The sequence below is a fragment of the Anas acuta genome, chromosome 11, assembly GCF_963932015.1.
Source record: "Anas acuta chromosome 11, bAnaAcu1.1, whole genome shotgun sequence".
Classification (NCBI taxonomy): Eukaryota; Metazoa; Chordata; class Aves; order Anseriformes; family Anatidae; genus Anas; species Anas acuta.
Window position 1 is genome coordinate 2643256 of NC_088989.1, and position 19151 is coordinate 2662406.

The 19151-nt window shown below is 40.7% G+C and overlaps 1 protein-coding gene across 4 annotated transcripts in view; it reads right to left on the reverse strand.

Annotated features, from left to right (window-relative positions):
- Window positions 1-19151, reverse strand: part of LOC137862358 (contactin-4) — a 295385-nt gene that overhangs the window by 263666 nt on the left and 12568 nt on the right. The window contains exon 1 of one of the 4 annotated variants that reach the window (XM_068694349.1): window positions 5842-5931. The exons of 2 other annotated variants lie outside the window; for them this stretch is intronic. The gene's annotated coding sequence lies outside the window, so the exon portion shown is untranslated. Of the gene's footprint in view, window positions 1-5841; window positions 5932-19151 lie in introns of those variants that run through there. One more of the 4 variants, XM_068694350.1, reaches the window with a different exon arrangement.

The following is a 19151-nucleotide window of genomic DNA, read 5'->3' on the forward strand; positions in this document are numbered from 1 at the left end:
AAACAAGAAAGGTCAGTGATGAAAAAGCATCATGCACTGAGTAATTAATATCTATAAAGCCTGTAATAATTAGCAGCCTTGATTGTTGATTCCTGCTTTGCGTGTTTTACCATTTTGTTTTTATTTGAGGTGACAATTTAGTGTTTATTTGCAAGCTAAGGTATGTATTCACATAGTCCCCTGATTGCTGTAAATGAAGGCCTTAAATATTTACTGCTAGTAAAACATTTTAAACTTTTAGCAAGATTATCTTCCAATATTCAGCAGTGTGAGATTTTATGACCTTGTGTGTTGAGGAATAATCTTCTGCAACAAGATAAAATGGATGCACGCCCACAGTCTTTCCTTGCTGGAGCTACAGCTCCATCACTATTAAATTGTTTGTTTTCCTTTTTTAATTTGTTCCTCATCCTTGCAAACCAGAAGACATTTCAGATCGCCTACATACTCCGTCAACACCATGTTCTCCAAAACAAGGTCTTTTGCTTTCTAAGTTGCTTTCTTATACAAATTGCCAAGTTACATAATGAGGTCACAGTGCACAGATACATGGAGCCTGCACAGGACTTTGCAGTTAAACATATCCACACAAACCACATAAAATACACACCTCCTGGTGCTCAGCTTCCATTCTCTTATAATAGAGCAACAGCTATTCACTGTCAGAAGACAGCAAATAAAGTCAAGTACAAACTAAAAATCTAACAGCAGGAAAAAGCACAGCTGGTGAAAGTAACAAAAACTTCCAGGTCTGAAATGAGCTCAATGAGTACATGCCAAACACAGGGCAGAGATCAGACTATCCCCCACCTGTGACAACTGAAAGCCATACACAGAGTCAAAAGTGCAGAGGTGGAGAAAATCTACATTAAATGCACAGCTTGCACTTTGGTTTTGGTGCGGGGGGAGTGTAGGGGGAAGGTATACAAATAAGCAAGTCCCAAAAAATTGGCAAAACTGAAATACTTTGGAGCAAGAGATATAAATGAAAGCCTCATAGATGTATTATTTGCAACAAGTACACCAAATACTAATTGTAAAAATCAGAGAAAAGTATAACATACAGCAGTAAATCACATCCTTTAATTTTATAACTTGATTTCTCAAATCTAAACAGAAACCATAAGGGACCATGACAATTTTTCCCTCCAGCAGGCAGGCTGCCTCTTCCCTTTTAAATTGCCACTCCTGCAGCAACACCATGCAAAAGAACTAGGGAATATTTTATCAATTAATTCTCTCAGAGTCACTAGGTTATGACTAGGGGGAAAAAAAAATCTGTTGCAACGTAATCTATCTACATTCAGAAGCACAGAAAGCTATTAGTCTGCATCCTAGTGATACCAAGCCCTTCTCATACAAACAGTAGAACAAGCTAAGCTACCCAGCCTTGACATCTGTCAAAACAGACCAGGTCTCAAGTAGTAATTTATATGGGTAGCTTTATTCCTCTCATTCCACTGGTTCAATTATTGCAGCAGTATCATGAATAAACGGTATTATTTTCAGGGGAAATTAGAAAAAATGAAATATAATAAGCTTAGGATTTGCCCAAGATCCCTTCCTTTTTTATTTTAATATATCTATAAATTGCTCTCCTTCCATGCATTGTATTCTGCTGCTGTAAACTTACCAGTTCACCTATTTCCTCCTAATTCTGATTCACCTATTTTGCCATAACGACATCTCTGTTACTGAGCCCTGTTCAAGCTTAATCAGACAATTAACTTGACTACATTAATAGATGTACAAGACACAGGAAAATAGCACGTACCTACGCACTGGGTAATCTACGAGTATTAATGAACTTAGCTATAAAAACTAGCACGTGAGGAGAAGATTGTGTCCTTGGTGACCAAGTGGAGTGCAGCCATACCTTCACACTGTTTGTACATACTTTTTTATTATTATTTTTTAGTGTTTTTGAACAAGAAGTCCTTTGCTTATGGACTCAATGGTCCACCTCATGTAAGCCAAGCAATTGCCTCCTTCCACGGGCACCAAAACTGACACAACTGGAAAAAAAGCTGAAAAGTCCCTCAGTCATTTTGGTAACAACATCATTTTAAATGGCAGTGAATATAAAGCACAGCATTTTTCATTGCTGTGCAGTTCTCTTCTGTTCTTAGTAACAGGTACTTCTGCCTTGATCCTTTGGCACCTGACACTAAAACTCAGGCGAGAGCTAAGGCCGTACTTCAGTAAGAAGAGCACATTAACAGTGACATGCTTTTCAAAGGCTAATGCTCCCAGCAGCTGGTTTTGATGGGGTGACAGTCTCTTAAGCTGTTGCAGCCCACAGGGTAGAGGAGGGAGATCAAAGAGGTGCAGCTGGAAGCCACAGCCAGACCTGCTCAAGGATCACGAGTAACCCCACCGAAGAAGACAAAATCCTGTTCGTGAAGGTCACAACTGAAATGTGGCAACAGTAAATGTGTGAACCAGGATAAAAGACTCAGCCTAACACTCAGAATTTCAACCGTGTAGGCAGAACACCTAGAAGAGCGAGGCTGACCCTGAGCAGAGTAAAGCAGCGCTGGATCTGACTTTGATCCCGCTGATCTCATGTTCTGTTGGCCATAGAAGAATTACAGCACAGCACTACTGGTAAGGGCACAGCATCCAGGACCTCAAAAAGTAAATTAAAAAAGGAAGTTTGGATCTAATTTGAAACAACCAAACTTTTAAAATGACAATGTTTTAAGGGAAGAAGTAGAAGCTTTCAACTTCTCACTATGAAGCAGAATGAAGCCACTGCCTGCCATAGATGGGAACATCACCCCAGCGGGGCTCACGTTAACAGAAGTGCCACTGCACCAAGATGGATGAGCTGAGGAGAAACAACAAAAAAGCTTTGCTGTTTTTGAAACTCGTACAATTGTTCTCCATTTCATCAGTACAGAGCTTGAAACATTCTCGTTGAGGCAATCGGCTCTGGGACAGACGCGTGCTGCAGCAGAGGCAGGCAGGGCTTTTTTTTTTTTTGGTAACATGAAGGCCTCCTCTCAAGGCAGCTGAGGGAGCTGCAAGGCCCCAGCAACCCTGAGAGGGACGCTGAGGAGCCACGGGCAGAACAACTCCTGCTCTGGGGGAAACCAGGACCATCTGGAGCAGGATTTGGGCTTCTCCCAGCAGCTCCACTTCCCCAACTGCAGCCTTCACCAGCAGAACAGAGAGTTGGCTCATTACATTGTTTCACCAAACACGTATTATTAGTAAAACAGATTTGTTGTGGCTGCTGTGCCACAACCGATGCAAAAATATGTTCTGAAGAGAAAAAAGAGAGCATCAGCTTTCCCATAACATAGAAAAACCTGAAAATAAGCAGAGATATCCATAGTAGATAAAATCAAATATGTTGACATTCAAGGTGTATACATAATGTACAAGTAATCTACATATGCATGTATGTTATAGAATCTTGAAAATAAGTACTATTATTCATAAAAGTTCAGACTCCATAGGATGGTATAAATCTATTTTGTATATCTTGTAAAATTGTATAAATGTTTTGGATAAATTTTTGCATCCCACATTAAATATTCTAAGAAATGTAGTCCTGTCAAGACAAGTTCTTGCATGCTTGAAACTTTCAGAAATGAAAGATTTAACAAAACTGATATTTTATTCCTTTGTGTATGCATTACAGTTATCTTCTAAACAACATACTTATCTAAAGCCTTGGGTTAAGCACAGCTCTGAGGTAAACAAGTAACACTATTGTTGCATCTACTTGAATCAGACTCTAGCCTTTCCTCTGCAATGATGTAGGCTAGCAAACATTTGGGAGAAGTTAAACTAAGGTTACTTTACATTTTTCTACCACCATTTTAAGGAGTACTGGATTTTTAACAGAAGTTCTAGCTTTTCTTTTTTTTTTTTGGAGGGGGGGTGTAAAAATAGGGTTACACTTTTCTTTTATAAATATTAATTTTATATTTAATATAATTTTAATACATAAATATATTTTCTTTCTTATAAATATGGATTTGTTTTTCTATCTAGCCAGTTCTACCAAAAATGTGTCTAATTTAAATTTCACATCGGTTTCAAAAAAAACCATCTCTAACTCTTAGTTCTACTTGAATCTGCGGCTCAAAGGTGGCATGTAGCACTAGAGATCTTGCTGTGATCTAGCTGGAACCAAGTGCAGTGATTCAGCTCCCCCTCCTTGCTCCTCTTGAAAGAGTTAAGCCCAACATCTCCATCTTCAAAGTCATTATTCTATCAATAAGCTGAATAATTTAGTAGGCAGCTGTTTGACTTGACATTTTTTTACAGGTCATAAACTTACTAATACACCAAATCCTATGCCTTAAGTAGCATTTCCAAAGGGGTAAAGCTGCTGGGGGACTAAGCCACGTATATGGCAATTATATACCACAGCTGCCTGAGGATCACCCAACTTTCTTAGTTATTTTATGCAAATTTTGATGACCAAAACCAATTCTCACCCCTACAGAAGCCATAACTAGAGTTATTTACTTGTTTATATATTAACGCTGAAAACATGAACTTTAGACCATCTGTACAGCATTACAAATATTACATAATCTTCAAAGGCTAAGCAGCTTATGATTAGTAGCATTGGGCTCTCAAGTAGGAGCTATGAGCACAGCTTTTTTTCTGCTTTTTGGCAACAACTCTTGGTCATTCATCCCCATAGCTCCAAGCCACTGATCAAGTCACAAAGGAATTAGCTAATTACCTTAAGGATGCTTCTACTTCAAGATAGCTACGTTTTCAATTAATTTTATTTTTCTGCATATCTAGCAGATTTATGAGATAAGCTATTCCTATTCTTTTTCAGTATTCCTTTCAGACAGTTAAAGTCTTTAAAAATATATAGGTATAAGAATATAATTGGAGGGGTGAACAAGCAGAAGGGAAGATATAGGAACAATGGAGAAATCTCCAGTGAAAGAGATCTGATGAAGAACACAAAACTATGCTGCACAGAGTAACTATCTACTACAGCTCAAGTACAGAAAGCAGTCATCTCACAGTACTTTTACATAGTCTGAGCAGGAATTACTGAATGGTTCTCTGAGGTTTTGAGCAGCTTTAGACCTTAATTGACCACTATACTTTGTGTATGGCTTGTGATGTGATCATGCAAATAAGTATCCAGTACGCTGTTAAAGCAAAACCAAATGAGTCAGCGCAAGTCCAGCTCCTAGATATTTCCAAATATAAATTAATTCTATTAATCCTTATTTAGATCCATGAGAAAAACAGTAGGTATTGCAGAACACCTTCCAGAGGTCAATAGCACACAAGACATTTCATAGAAGTCTCATTAGCTACAAGGCTTCTCCAGCTGACATAATGGTAACTACTACTGCCAGCACACCTGGAGACCTCTCAGCACCTGATGTTTGTTAACAGTTGTCTTTACATCAGCCCTACAGCACACCTATTAGGGCTTACACTTGCTATGTAAGAATGAAGGAAGCATATTTGCAGGACACTAAGCAGCAAGTCAGTAATTAACTCCAAGCATGTGCTCACATCTTCTTGAAGCAAAAACATTATCTACATAATAGCATTAGTTTTACTAGGGGAGTTGCATAAGACATATTGGGGGTAAAGAAAATAAATACAAGAAAGCTCTGAGAAGAAGAGTTAACAGTGGCATAAACGACTATAGGCCAAACCCAGCTTTTGAGCAAAGCCATGTATCCAATCCCATACATAACCTTTAGAAAGGCTGACACTACCCCCAAACAAAAGCCTTATTCCACCACGCTCAGCAGCTCCCGCAAGGTTTTGCCAGCTGGTGCCTCCCCCTGGCATGGTGGCTAGACTCACAGCATCACCCCACCCCAAAGGCCAACTCACCGGGGATGTGGCCTGGAGAACCCCTGCCTGCTTTGCTCTTCAGTGTGGCACCAGCAGCCCACCCTGACCTACACAGAGCCAGCCACCCTTTGCATGCTACCTTCTTTAATAAGCTCCCGAGGATCTCTGACTCCTCCCTTACCCTTCAGGTGTGCCCTCATCCCCCAGTGGCACCCAGCTGGGTGCAGCAAGGCCAACACCCGGGCAAAAGGAGCAGTGGGTACACAGCCTGTTGTCATTAACAGGTTTTAGTCCTGCCATCGGGCCTGTGGGGAAGTGCTGGGGTGGGGAGAATGTTGATGAGGGAGAAAACTGGAGTTTAAATGTGGCTTTGATGCCATCTACCATTTGCTTCAGCAGCGCAGGAGAGGCACCTCTCGCATCTCCTCTGCCAGCCCCAGCAGTGAGATGATTGCTATCGCATAATGTTGCCAGACGTGTAAATCTGACAGCGACACGGCTGGGAGCTATTTTGTTAAATGCAGAAGCAGCACTGAGTAGTGAAAAGATACTGTCCCTTGAGCATACCTAAGATCCTTCATGAAAGTCAGGGGTCTGACCCGCTGAGCAGAGAAAACCCGTCATTACCAAGGCACCCAGCAGCTCCTGCCCAAGAGCAGACACAGACTATCCCACAAGATAACACTGTCCTTCATGCCACTCAAAGCTGCTTTGTGAATCCCAAATATCTCACACATCTTCCGATTAGAGAAACATGAATGCTGATGAGCAGGCATGGAGTGAGCAGCAGCATGGAGCTGCCCCAGCAGCGTCGGGGCTCTCCTTTGTCCCCCAAGGCACCTTGCAGGATGCATAATGAGGTACAAACTTGTCCCAGAGCTGTTAGACCCAAAGTTTCCCTTCCATAACATGCCAGGCGGACAAAGGCCCCTGTAACAGAGATCCTCTGTTATAGTAATTCTTAGGAAATAGTATATTTCTTTCAAAGGACGAGTACTGTAGGCTGGAGGATGTGACAGCAGGAACGGGCCGTGGCCTTGAAGTCTGACATCAGAGTGACCGTCAGTGGGGTGATGGAGGAGTGAGGAAAGCAGCAAGGGGAAAAAAAATTACCATCACAAGTACTGGATGTGAAAGCCACCATTGCCCTTCATGCCATTCATAAAGTATACCTTTAGTAGGTATTACTGTAATAGGGTAATATTTTTTGTTATAGCTGCTCCACGGAAAGCATTCATCCATGCCAGGAACGGAGGTCACTGTCTCGCTGCTTCCTCATGGGATTTCTGTTCGACAGACCCGATGTTCTCTCCTATTACAAATTCCCTTTTTAAGGACAAGGAGCAGGCTAGTATAGGGAGATAGGGAAAATATTTTGAAATGGAAAATAGGCCAAAAGCCAAGTGCAATTCTGGAGGCTTCAGCTTGAAGATAGCTAACCTAACCCACCCAACTTTGTCCAGACAAATGGAATTTTGGCCATAGAAACTGTTACACACATTGAAAATGAAGAAAAGCCAAAAGATTTGCAAAAAATGTCCCTAATTGCAATTATTTTTACTACATACAAATACATCACTTTCTTTACAAGGTATAAATAACTATATGCAATTACATGCTAATTACTTACAATTAAATTGCAGTGTAAATACAGCAACGCACAAAGATAATCAGATGGTTACTTGTACAATGTAAATTAATTGATAACAGGAGATTTACAATTGCAAATTAGAACGATTACATTTTGAATACTATGTTAGATGCTAGGTATTACATGCAGTTAATCACCGAACCATTTTTTTCCCAATAGGGTAACTTTGTGCACAACATGGGGCAGCGGGTACCCCACTTTGGGGTGACAAAGGGAGGACGTAGGTGACAATTCTGTAAGTCAGCACGTACAACCTTTGCTGTTCTTTGCAACATAATTATCCTACATAATTTCCATCATTATCTGTTATCTGAAACGTTCACCATGCTGCTGGCAATAGGATACTTAGTTCTGATTAGCTTTGGAGAGAGAAATTTCTACAACCTTATCTTTCTCTTGCATTTCTGATTCCCTCTCCCTTAGCTCCATCCGGCACTCAATTTAGTTTCACTTGTGTGGCCATCTACAGCTATAAACACAAATTGTCTGCAATTTTACGCCTTCAAAATCCTGGGATTTTTTCATTATTTCACCAACATGCAGAAGGCAGATTTACCATCTATTCATAAAATAACAGCAGTGGGTGTTTTTGCTGCTTACTGGAATTTGTTTGTCCTTTCCTTAAAGATTGTACATGCCTCTGTGTTTGTACTTGTGTTATCCTAGAGCATCTGCATGCTGTCCCTGGTTCCTGCTAGAAAAAAAGATGTCTGCAGTAGCCGTTTGTTGATTTTCTATTGAATTCTGTTTGAAACTGAAGGTGGTTCTCATTACTTTCTTATAATACAGTGAGGATACCAATTTGGCTACATTGACCTTGTAATGATGTTTATTTCTTCTTGTATTAGTGCCTGTGTTGAGCATAGGTTTTATTACTAATTCTGGATCTGTGTTTTGCAGATTTGGGGTTACGTGAAGCATCAAGTAGGTTCGGTGTACCTGCCTGCGTGCGCCCAGCAGCCTTGAATTAAGTCTCAGTTTTAGCCCTGCTATAGTGACTGAAGGGATTTTGAGATGCAGCTGAGTTGGTGGGACAGTTTTGCTTAAATGTTCCTGATCTGAAAGTTACAACTCAGACAGATAATTTAACACTTCATCAGTGTCAAATCAGGCTGTGACGTGACAGTAACCTGGCCTCAGTGCAAGCACTCACAACATCATGACCAACCTCAACCACTCAAAGTAACTTTCAACATCAATTTGTGAGAGTTGAGATTTTTTGCCTTCTGGCTTATGGCACTTTCTGTTTCATTGTATAATTAAAGTCTTTCAAACTTCATTCTGCAAATAGCAAGAAACTTATTTCAAGTGGGAGGGGAAAGAAAGTTCACCGTGCTGTGCCAACAGAAATAATGAGTTCCTCCTAGGATAGTTAAGGCATGCACTGATTAAAACTACAACTGCACATTTGTACATTAGGAAAAAAAAAAAAAAGTAGCCCAAATGGCAAAAAAAAAAAAAAAAAAAAAGACAATTTGGTAGTCCAAATCGCTGAATTTTTATTATTTTCTCAATAAAGATAAAAATGGTGCCAGAAAAAATTACTTGAAGCTTTTGTCTCAGTTCTCTCTAAATTAGATTTTTGTTATGAGAAAACTTGTTATTTTCAGGTTATAATTGCATAACACTTTTTTTTTTTTTTCCCCTAAAATAATGTATAAATCCAAACCAAATGCCCCAATAACTTTGAAATACTTCCTAGGATGTGAACTTTTTCCCCCACATTGCATCTCTTACATCTCATCCTTGCAAGCCAAAACCTGGTGTATCGTGGTGCTATGGATAACTGGACTAAGCTCAAATGCAGAACCTGCAGAAGTTGCACTGCAGATTCTCATCCCACTGCAGTACAGTTACTGATCTAACTATGCAGGTTCATCTACCTTACTAGGGTAACAGTGTAATAGTTACATTAGTATTTGCCCTGTAATGCTTAGCAGAAAGTGAAGCATTCGTGCAATCTACACTGGGGTTATCAAATTAGGCACTTTTGGATTAATCTGCTTCTGGATCATTTTTTTGCCCCTACAGATTGCTTAGTTTGCATTCAAAATAAATGGCTCAAAACTTTGTGTTATCCAGGGAAGTAGAATTTCTGTCACTTAAATTTTGAAAAAAATATTTTTTATTGAAAGGTGTCCCTTTCCGGAGCTCCTACTACATAAGACATAAGTATACAAATATACAAAAAAGCTTCAATTTCTGGAAAGGGTCTTCTTAAGGAAGCTTCTTCCGAAGAAGCAACTTGAGTGACACCTTTTACCATCCATCTGAATACTGAAGGGAATAAGCAGTACACCAGCAGGTGAGTTGGAATTTGTCCACCTCAAACCCCGAAGTCCAGGTCTTCTCACTGACAGGGGAGGCAAGGAGAGGGGAGCTTGCCTGACTTGTTCTCTGCAGATGGCCATAGCAAGTGAGATGCAGTGAGATCTCCTGGTGCTCATGACTGCAGAAAAGGTGAAAGGTGAGAACAAACCTGTTGTGAGCAGAGCACTAGGCCACCTGGAGCTTGGTTTGTGCTGATATGGAAAGGCAAGGCCCAAGAGCACTCACAAGCAAAGTGTACTTCTGGTTTCATTTCCCCAAGGGGTCAGGTCACAAGAGAGGGACAGGAGAAGACCAAGGCATGGTGGCCCAGGTAGATGAAAAGTTCATTTTCTGTGGTTTGGTTAGTATCTAAAGTAGGGGCCTGAACATGTGACAGGAGAATTCCACTCAAAATCTCTATTACATTTTTCGCTTACAAAATAATAGATTAGCAGCTCTGTGATCTGTAGGTCACAGAACGAGCAAGGCCACGTAACCTGCGGGTTAAACATGCGTGATTATATATGGCTTGTTAGAGGTATGACTGAACTAATTGATGGAAAAATCGTGCTGCACCGAACTGACCTTATTATTGTTCAGATTAAGAAAAGGTCCCCGCAGAGCAGTGACAGCCGCAGCTTCAAAAGTGTTTTCGAATATAATGCAGCATTTTGCCAGCACGCAGAGATATTTCACGCTGCAGTCACCCCTAACAGCATCCTGTATCAGACGACAGAAAGGACTCGCCACCCATCACAGGGAGACCGCGTGGTAATCCTCCGAGAGACACCGTACTGGCAGCATCATTAAAATGCATGACATACACTCTGGCTGCTATCAGATCAGCGGTGCATGGGAATATGATGTCTATAATAGGGAACATACTGGCTCCAACCTTCATATTCATTTGGGATACCTTTACTACACCGGAGTCGGACTGACTGATATCATAAAGGGGAATGGGCCATATGTACAGGTCTCCAGTTGGCAAGCTTCACAAGGAAATGAAACCCAGGAAGCATGTGAGTAGCTTTTTACTGCAAGTCCAGCTGAGAATGAGGTTATGATTTTCAGTTTGCAAATTATTAGTGTATGCATATAAAGGCTCCCTTGCAAACAGAATAGAATGAAACAGAGCACATTTTACTTATTCTTCGGCTCTATTATATTTTCTCTGTAGGAGGTGAAAACTGGCAATTACTCTTGAAGATGCAGAGATAGGAGGACAGAACATAAATCAAAATAAAAAGAATACAAATATCTTCTCCAGTTATTCAATGGATATTTATTCAACCAAGGTGCTTGTGAAAGACTGTTATAGCAAACCACATAGTACATTACAAGGAGTTTCTCTGAGCTGCTTGGCGTTACTTGGCAATCAGAAGAAAAGAAAATGAGGAGAAGTGACTATATTGTATGCAGCATACGATCCAAATAAAGCCATTTGGAAAGAAAAGGTCAGTAGCAGCCAGGCTGACAAGAACAGTATTTCTACAAGACGCAGGTATTTCAGTGTAAGAACACAGATGAATTTTAGGAACACACACAACAGTTCTATTCTTGTACTCTAACGGGATTTTTAGGGAAGAGAGGAAAACATTCACACAGACTAAATAATTTTAAAGACAACACTCTTGATCTAAAAAAGCATTTGTGTACTTGAAGGTCAGAATTCAGATGAACTTGCTGGAATTCATATTCATCAGGAAGAAACAAAATAAGTCCTGGGAAGCCCATTAAAAAAATATAATGTGCTTTTTCCTCAGGAATTACTCTGAAATTGGGTGTCATGTATCTGACTTAATGCTCTAATGGTATGACTTGAACACTAGAGAAGGATTTACAGGAAATATCTGTTCCTTATCTGATTATAGAAGGAAACCAAAGTCTTGCCGTGTGACACTCCAAGGTGGCTTGCTGTCAACCTAAACCTCCAAAATTAACTATTTATCATTGGATTAAAACAGGACCCACTGTCGATCAGATGCATTGTTCGAGCTCAAAGACTACCAGACCCCAAAGGAACAGACAAAAGACACAAAGGCAGGAAGGAAAATAGAGAGGCACAGAAAAAGGAGGCGACCTGCCCACCATTTCGGAGGAAGAAATACAACACCAGCCCCTCGGGCCAGTCCTACAGACTCTGCTGCTCTCCAAGGTATAGGCTGGTAATTGTGACAAGCCAAGCTTGGTGGCAGTTGTGACCAGAACAAAACACCTTTAAGAACAATTTCTGTATAAGAAATGATTCAGGAGATTGCCAGCTATCAAGAAATCATTCAAAAAAATCTTTTGGAAAGTCTTTCGTAATGGAAAATGCAGCAGCTCATCACGAGAGCCTCGCTTTTCGAAAAGAGCAATATGGAGTTTTTGTCGAGGTTAGAGCTTTGCAGGTGTGATTTTATCTTAAAAGCAGGTCCTTGAAAACAACTAGGAGCACGCCAAGGAGGCACACGCACACTTTAGGGAGCTTGAAAAGGTATCACGGTGTACAGCGGGAGATAAATTGTGAAAGCAGTTAGGCGTGCGGGGTGCAGGACTCGGTGCAGTGCCTAACAAACCCTGCAGCAGAGCAAACACCGCGCAGGGCTGTGCTGCCTCTGGCCAGCCCTCAGCCTCTGCTTCTCTCCCCAGGCCATGTGGCATTGCTGAGAGTAGTCCGAAGGATTTATTACGCACTTGCTACACTCAACTGGGTTACATCTACTGGTAGTAGTCGAAAGGGGTTATGTTAAAGGACCAAGGGAAATCCAGGGAAATTCATAAAATAGTGGCACTTTTCTGTTAAAAACTTCAGCAGTGCACTAAGGGTGGAGTAGAAAAGGAGGAAGGTTAACTCTTTTTTCAGAGTTAGTCTGCCACAGAGCCAGCTGCAAAAGCAAAGTCGGGCAGGGATATCTCTCACGGGAGCTGACAATTATTAGGAGGCAATACTAAAAGTCAGTGTTGGGAACCAGGCACTGCATCTGTGGCAGGACCAAAAAAAAACCTAAAAACCTTGTAAATGTTTGGAAAAAGCTGGGTTTAACTGGAAAAAAAAAAAAAAAAAAAAGTGGCTTCTGAGGAGAGCTTTGTCTTCTTGAACCACACAGCCAGCAGCTCTGCCAGGCCACCGGGCACAGGCAAAATTCTAGTGGGGTGCCAGCACAGGCACAGGTAACACAGAGACAGGTGGCAGGGAAGAAAATAAGAGAGGTATTCAAGCATGCATAACTTCCCTGATGGGGTATTTCTCAAGCAAATGTGTCGTAGACTGAAGACTAAAACTGCTTTTTTAGCAACTGCAAAACTGAGATTATTTATGCATGAACGCAGCACTACAGTGCCATGGAAGTTAACACTGAATTAATTCCCCTGCCTACTGACTTAAAGGACCAGGTCACAGCCTTGTCAGATGCTTTCACATGTCTGAGTGGTCCTCAGCAGACCAGCTCCACGGCTCCCTAGGGTTTCTGGCCATGCAGACAGCTCGCAGGCAGGGGCTGACAAATCTCTGCCATCATTTTTTCGTGCATCCAGAGACATCCAAAGGATCTAAAGGATGCCCATAAATCCATGGACCAAGCACCTGCAACCTCCACTGCCACTTGCAGGGCTGCTAGAATCACCTGATCCTTCCTTAACAGCATTAAAGAACCCATAGGATTGGGAATTCAATGCTCATCTCTACTTTCACCAGTGCTAGATACCAGAGTGCCTTGTTATATACCCAACAACCACCAAATACTGGGTAATGCAACATATGCATGGTATTTGCACAGTGTGGGGAGTAAAGATCCCAATCCATCAGCATTTAGGTGTTTATCTGTCACTCTGAAAGTTGCCCCCTCAAAGTTTTTTATTTTTAAATATACTTAATTCCCAGGAGGTTTTCACATTTATTTAAAGATGCTCCATCTTGAGCACAGAAGTCATGTGTCTTTGCCCAAAACAGTATGCACATGAAGGAAATTCAGACTGACACAATTTCAAGACTGCAAAGACAAACTGATTTAGCAACACTGACAGGCATTTATAAGAAAAATAAAATGTGAATCTAATTTCAGTCTACCATACTGAAATAATTTGCAACATGTTTTGATGTCAGAACATGAATATTTCATATATGAACAGCATCTTGTTCAGCTGCGGGATGCTTCCAGACACCAGCGAGAGGAGGTCCTGGGAGACAGAAGAAGCCTAATTGCTATTTTTCAGTGAGCAACCCAACAGTACAGTAACTTTCAGATCCTTATTGACTTCTTAACTGCTTTGCCAACTGTCAATATGTAAAAGTTTAGAAGTAAAAATCATGACTGGACCTTTCCTTCTAATTAATGGCTATATTGATCAGCCAGGATTTCCTCCTGCCTCAGAAAACACTGGATTTCAGAAAGGTCCCTGCCAAATAGGTATTTATACTTATGGCTTGCTAGTAAAAAGCAAAGCCTGAAATCTCCAGCATGCTAACAGCATTGCTTTTAAAAAGTGCACTGATAATGAACATCCCAATGAACTAGGGCAGAGCTGGGCATTTAAGGTCTCAAGAGCTTTTTGTTTTGTTTTGATTTACATTGAGTTTCAAGGTTCAGCAGTTTAATAGCCAGCATGGCCACAGTTTCATTTCCTTCATTTCGAATTTAGAAAAAAAAAATATCTCAAGGTTACATCTCAAACAAGAAATCAATCCCAAATTCAACCTGGCAGTTAACCAATGTATGCAGAAAATAGAGTCCAGTTACTGCTGAAGTTGTGCTGAATTTTGCTACAAAACATTTGCACAGCCCTTTAAGTTGCCCAGTATCTCCTGGACTAAAAATATAAGCAATCGAAAAAATGCACATAATTTAAATGACACTGAATATTCAATAATGCTAATGACCTAAATATTAGAAGCTGTTTGATGTGTATTTCTGGGAAAATTGGATTTATCCTTGACCTTTGCTTACTCATTATTTTGTCTACACATAATTAACACATTCATAATATCACATAAATGCCACTTATTGATACTGTCCCAAAGGCAACTAGTTATCTGGGAAGAACGTGGACACATTAGCATTTACTGACTCATTTAGCTTCTTTTCTGCATTAAGCTGAAGAAATCTATTTGTTAAATTGCATGGAAATGTATATTAAAAGGCAATATTTCATCAGGTAATGCTTTAGGATCTCTCAGACACCAGCTACAGTAATTTCCAGGGACAGCTCCAAATGAGGGCGTCCGCGACCCCTGCATTGTGCTGGATCCAGAGCTGCTCAAGCAAGCAGCCAAACAGGCTCAGATGATGGCACTGCCGTGTGATTGCACTTACAGGCTGTAACTGATAGAATTTACTTTCTTAATTTTCATAAATTAAAACAAATAATAATATACAAATAATAAAGATGCAAGCAAAGAAAGTTGCTGTGTGTACTGGATAAAATCTGCAAATTTCTCTTCAGTGACTTGAGCCCACCAAAAAGAGCAATAAATATATTGCTCATCAAAGCCTGGGGTCAGCCAGAAGTTCAGGTATTCATTCATGTTACGAAACATCTCTTACCTACAGATTTCACTGTTCTGTGGGTTGTTGAGTATCTGTAGTAAGAGCCTGGCAAAGGAGCTATGCAAAATGAGTAATAATCTTCAATCCTCTTTTATAAACCTGAACACCTTCTCCATTATTCATCAACACAACCAGATATTCAGGGCCACAAAAGACTACTTTCAGCGTTTTGTTCACTGTACTTAGATTTTTTTATTTTTTTTTCCTTGAGAATTATTTTGAAAGATTTCTGTAACCAATATCTGGTAAAACACATGTCAACACTTTGGCAGGGCTAGCAAATTTTGAGCAAGCTCGAGATAAATTTAAAATGGAAACTGGACTAATTAATGATTTGAGATGGAACAAAAACATGATTTCAGCATCTGACTAAAATGGAACAAGGCAAAACACGAGAAGCTGGCACAATTGCTGCCAGGATCGGGGCTGTGCTAGCAGAGCTGAGGGCTCCCCAGCTGCAGCCGTGCACAAGTGTGCCCATGTCACACCCCAGGGATATGTGCAGCGCTGGCTGCAGCTGGAGCAGCAGCACCCAAAGAGAGATGGAGAAGGGGGTGCTGGAAATCGGCACCCCGGGGACATGACAAGGCTACAGGTGGGGCTCAGAATAATGCATTGAAAGTTTGCTGCTTCCAAGCTGGACTCTTTCTGTTCAAGAAAATAAATTGCCAAAAAGTGCTTGGTAAACAGGCAAGGAATACACCACATGAGGCACCAACTTGGAAAAAAAAAAAAAAGAATAAAGCAAGTAACTGCAACTAGGTTTTTGTTTTGTACTTTTGTGATAGAAGAAGGAACAGAAATGAAATATAACCTAAGCAAAAAAGCAGGTGATATAAGGAATCAATGCACAAAGTTACCAAGTAAGCAAAGCTGTGTGCCAAAAGAGACCCTTCTGACAGATCCCACTGGAGGATATTCTGAGCATTTCAGCATTAAAAAATAAAAAAATCATAAGCAGCCTTGGGCAAATCACAGATTTTTTCTCTGCTAATGTTGATTTAAAATATGTAAATGTATTCACAAGCTAGAAGGTGTGGATAATGACTGTTAAACATGCAGAACAGTGACCATTAAAAACAATAGCAGCAAATACACAAAAGAAAGCAGTTTTCAAATTTGATTTTTTCTACTTTCACCATGGAAACCTTTCTCTCAGCACTAGTATCAAGTTCAGCTGAAGAAACACAATAGGCAAAGTTTTACCCTCCTTTTTAGCTTTGTAGCAGAGGACAGAATTGAAATAGGTGTGTTTGTAATAAACCATGCCTTGTTTTCCATACAAGTAAATCCTCCAACCCCTCACAAATCAGGAATTGCCCATTACAAGACCTCAGATTCTGTTTCAGGGGAAAGTATTGAAAAGGGATAACCTGAAGATGAGCTGAAATAAAGCCAAAATGGATCAACTTCATTGTGTGCCCAACCTCCCTGCACAACATGCCTCTGCTCTGGCAGGAGCTGTACACAAAATACATCTGAACATGTCCAGGGGCTCTGACAAGCTACTGACAGGTGATGGATGGATCAAACCCAACATCTGGAATACCAAATGCTAAGGTTCAGAAGCAAAGGGAACGAGTGACAGAGGCAGAGGGATGAAGGGATGGAGGAACCTTGGCAGCAGAAGGCTGAGTTGCCTTTTCCTTCGTGAAGAGGATAATGAACGGGTTGGTGGCGGCAGGATGCCCTTTCAGCAGTAAATATTGGTCTTTAAAAAAACCTTTGCAGTGCTTTTATATTTGCCAGGAGTGTCGCTGACACAAGGAAGGTATTTCAGACTTCATGAAACTTAACTGTGACCAATGATAACGGGTGTCTGAGTCAAGGTGTTATCACATCTGAAATGCTCTCCCAGACCAGGAGCCCAGCCCGCTCATATTACCAACACTCTGCCACTTTATTCACTTCCTAAAGCTGTGAAGGTCACCTCAAAGGCAATTTTATGAGTTCTAAACATGTTCACATTCAGAAAAGGACAAAAAAAGTGTTTCAACACATAATATGACTCAAAGAGTAAAAGGATTAAAAGAAGAGAGGGAAAAAGAACACATTTTGGATCAAAGCGTATGTTCTGCTATGAGACACTCCATCCATGCAGTTTTTAGAATTTTTAACAATTTGGTACGTTTTATCATTAGCAAATATAAATGGTGTTATAAATTAATTCTCAGAGGTGTCCTACTTCGCTGATATTTTCCACTGGAGAAAGAAATTGCTCAGAGGGGAGTTTCCAAGAAGTAACACTTCTATAGACTAGTACACACATCTTTTTCTTAGTGCAACTTCCTCTCCCCGAAGCCCAGCGTAACTGCTCTTTCTGCCATGCTTCTATTTTCAGCTAATATATTTAGCCATTTGCAGAGAGTGGAATATGAGGAGCCATCCAAAATGGACACACATTTCCTGTTTGTTTTTCAACAAACTAATTCCACTTTCTTCCACATCCTGCCTGTACAAATGACATCCTTCCTACAAACTAGCCTACAAGACCGCAGCAGCATTTAGCAGTCAAAACATAGATGGTCATTATCTGCTTCTCTTTCTGCTATCTACGTTTATTGGCCTCCATTCTCCTTTTCTTTTCAGCCTACACAGTATTTGGGTCAGTAACTTTGAGTTCTTTTACTTTTGCAATCTCTCTCACACACTGTCAGGTGTGATGGGAAATACATCTATTCTACTTGTGTTATTAATTTATAAACATTTACAAAAATTATACAGGAATATACTTTGCAAAACCACAATATCCTTGGGATAGATGGCCAACTGGGTTCATAAATACTGATCCCAACTTTCTCCCTCCTGTTTTCAGATTTAATATTTAATTTAAAGGTTGTTTTTTTTTTTTTTTTTTTTTTTTTTTTCTTCCCCTAGAAAAGAACTCTAGGAAAAAAAAAAAAAAAGAAAAAAAAGATGCTTGGTTAGCACAGGTTAGCAAAAGGGAAAGAAGAAGAAGGATGAAGCTGAAGAAGTTATTTTTCCTGCTCCCAAGTCAATCCTGTGGGAAATCAGTGCAATTCAGGGGGCTTTTTTTTCTTCCCAACCAAACATCTAAGTCAGCTCATGTTCATCTGAAACTCAGTTTACTTTAGAAAGGCTAAAGAAATGAAGCAGTCCATCAATTATTTAAAGTGTTTGGCCCTGATCCTGTCAGGGCTTAGGTACACGCTTAATTTCACTGCAGTCTCAAAGCCAGAGCCTTCCAGCCAGAGGCTCAGCCTGTGAAGTGTCTGGAAAAGAAGATGCACAAATCGGTGGTTTTGTCCAAAAGCACACAGGCGTCCTGGCCATGTGGGAAGGGTGGTGGGAGTCAGTGAGGCTGAATTCACACCGGGCTGCTCGGGGCATGGTTCCAGCCACCCTGGCGGTGCCCCCGAGCTCAGCCACGTCCACTGGTGACCATGGGGACCAGAGCCAGACTCGGGCTGTGGAGGTGGGCTAACGAGTGCCTGGGGAAGGGTGCCCATGGGCTGCACCCCAGGGTGGCTGAGCCATGGCACCGGCACAGAGCCACAGGTAGCCCCCAGGCCTTTTCAGCAGGGATGCAGAATACTGGTCTACGAGTTCAGGAAAAGGAGTTATAATACTTATAAAAACATAATACATATATAAAAATAGAAATGCGGATGATACATACCGTCTTAGAAGTGAATCGCAAAGGAGAAAGGCATTCATCTGTTCTACAGAACTTAACTAGCTACTAAAATTAGATATTGTCGGTATAGTTATAAAGGATTCTCTGCGGTTGGATTCAAATATTATACAATATTTTACATTTTATACAATGGTAATGGACAGCTTTACATTAGTATAGGTATTATCAGGTTCTCCTATATGAATGCTTATGCCTACTCAAA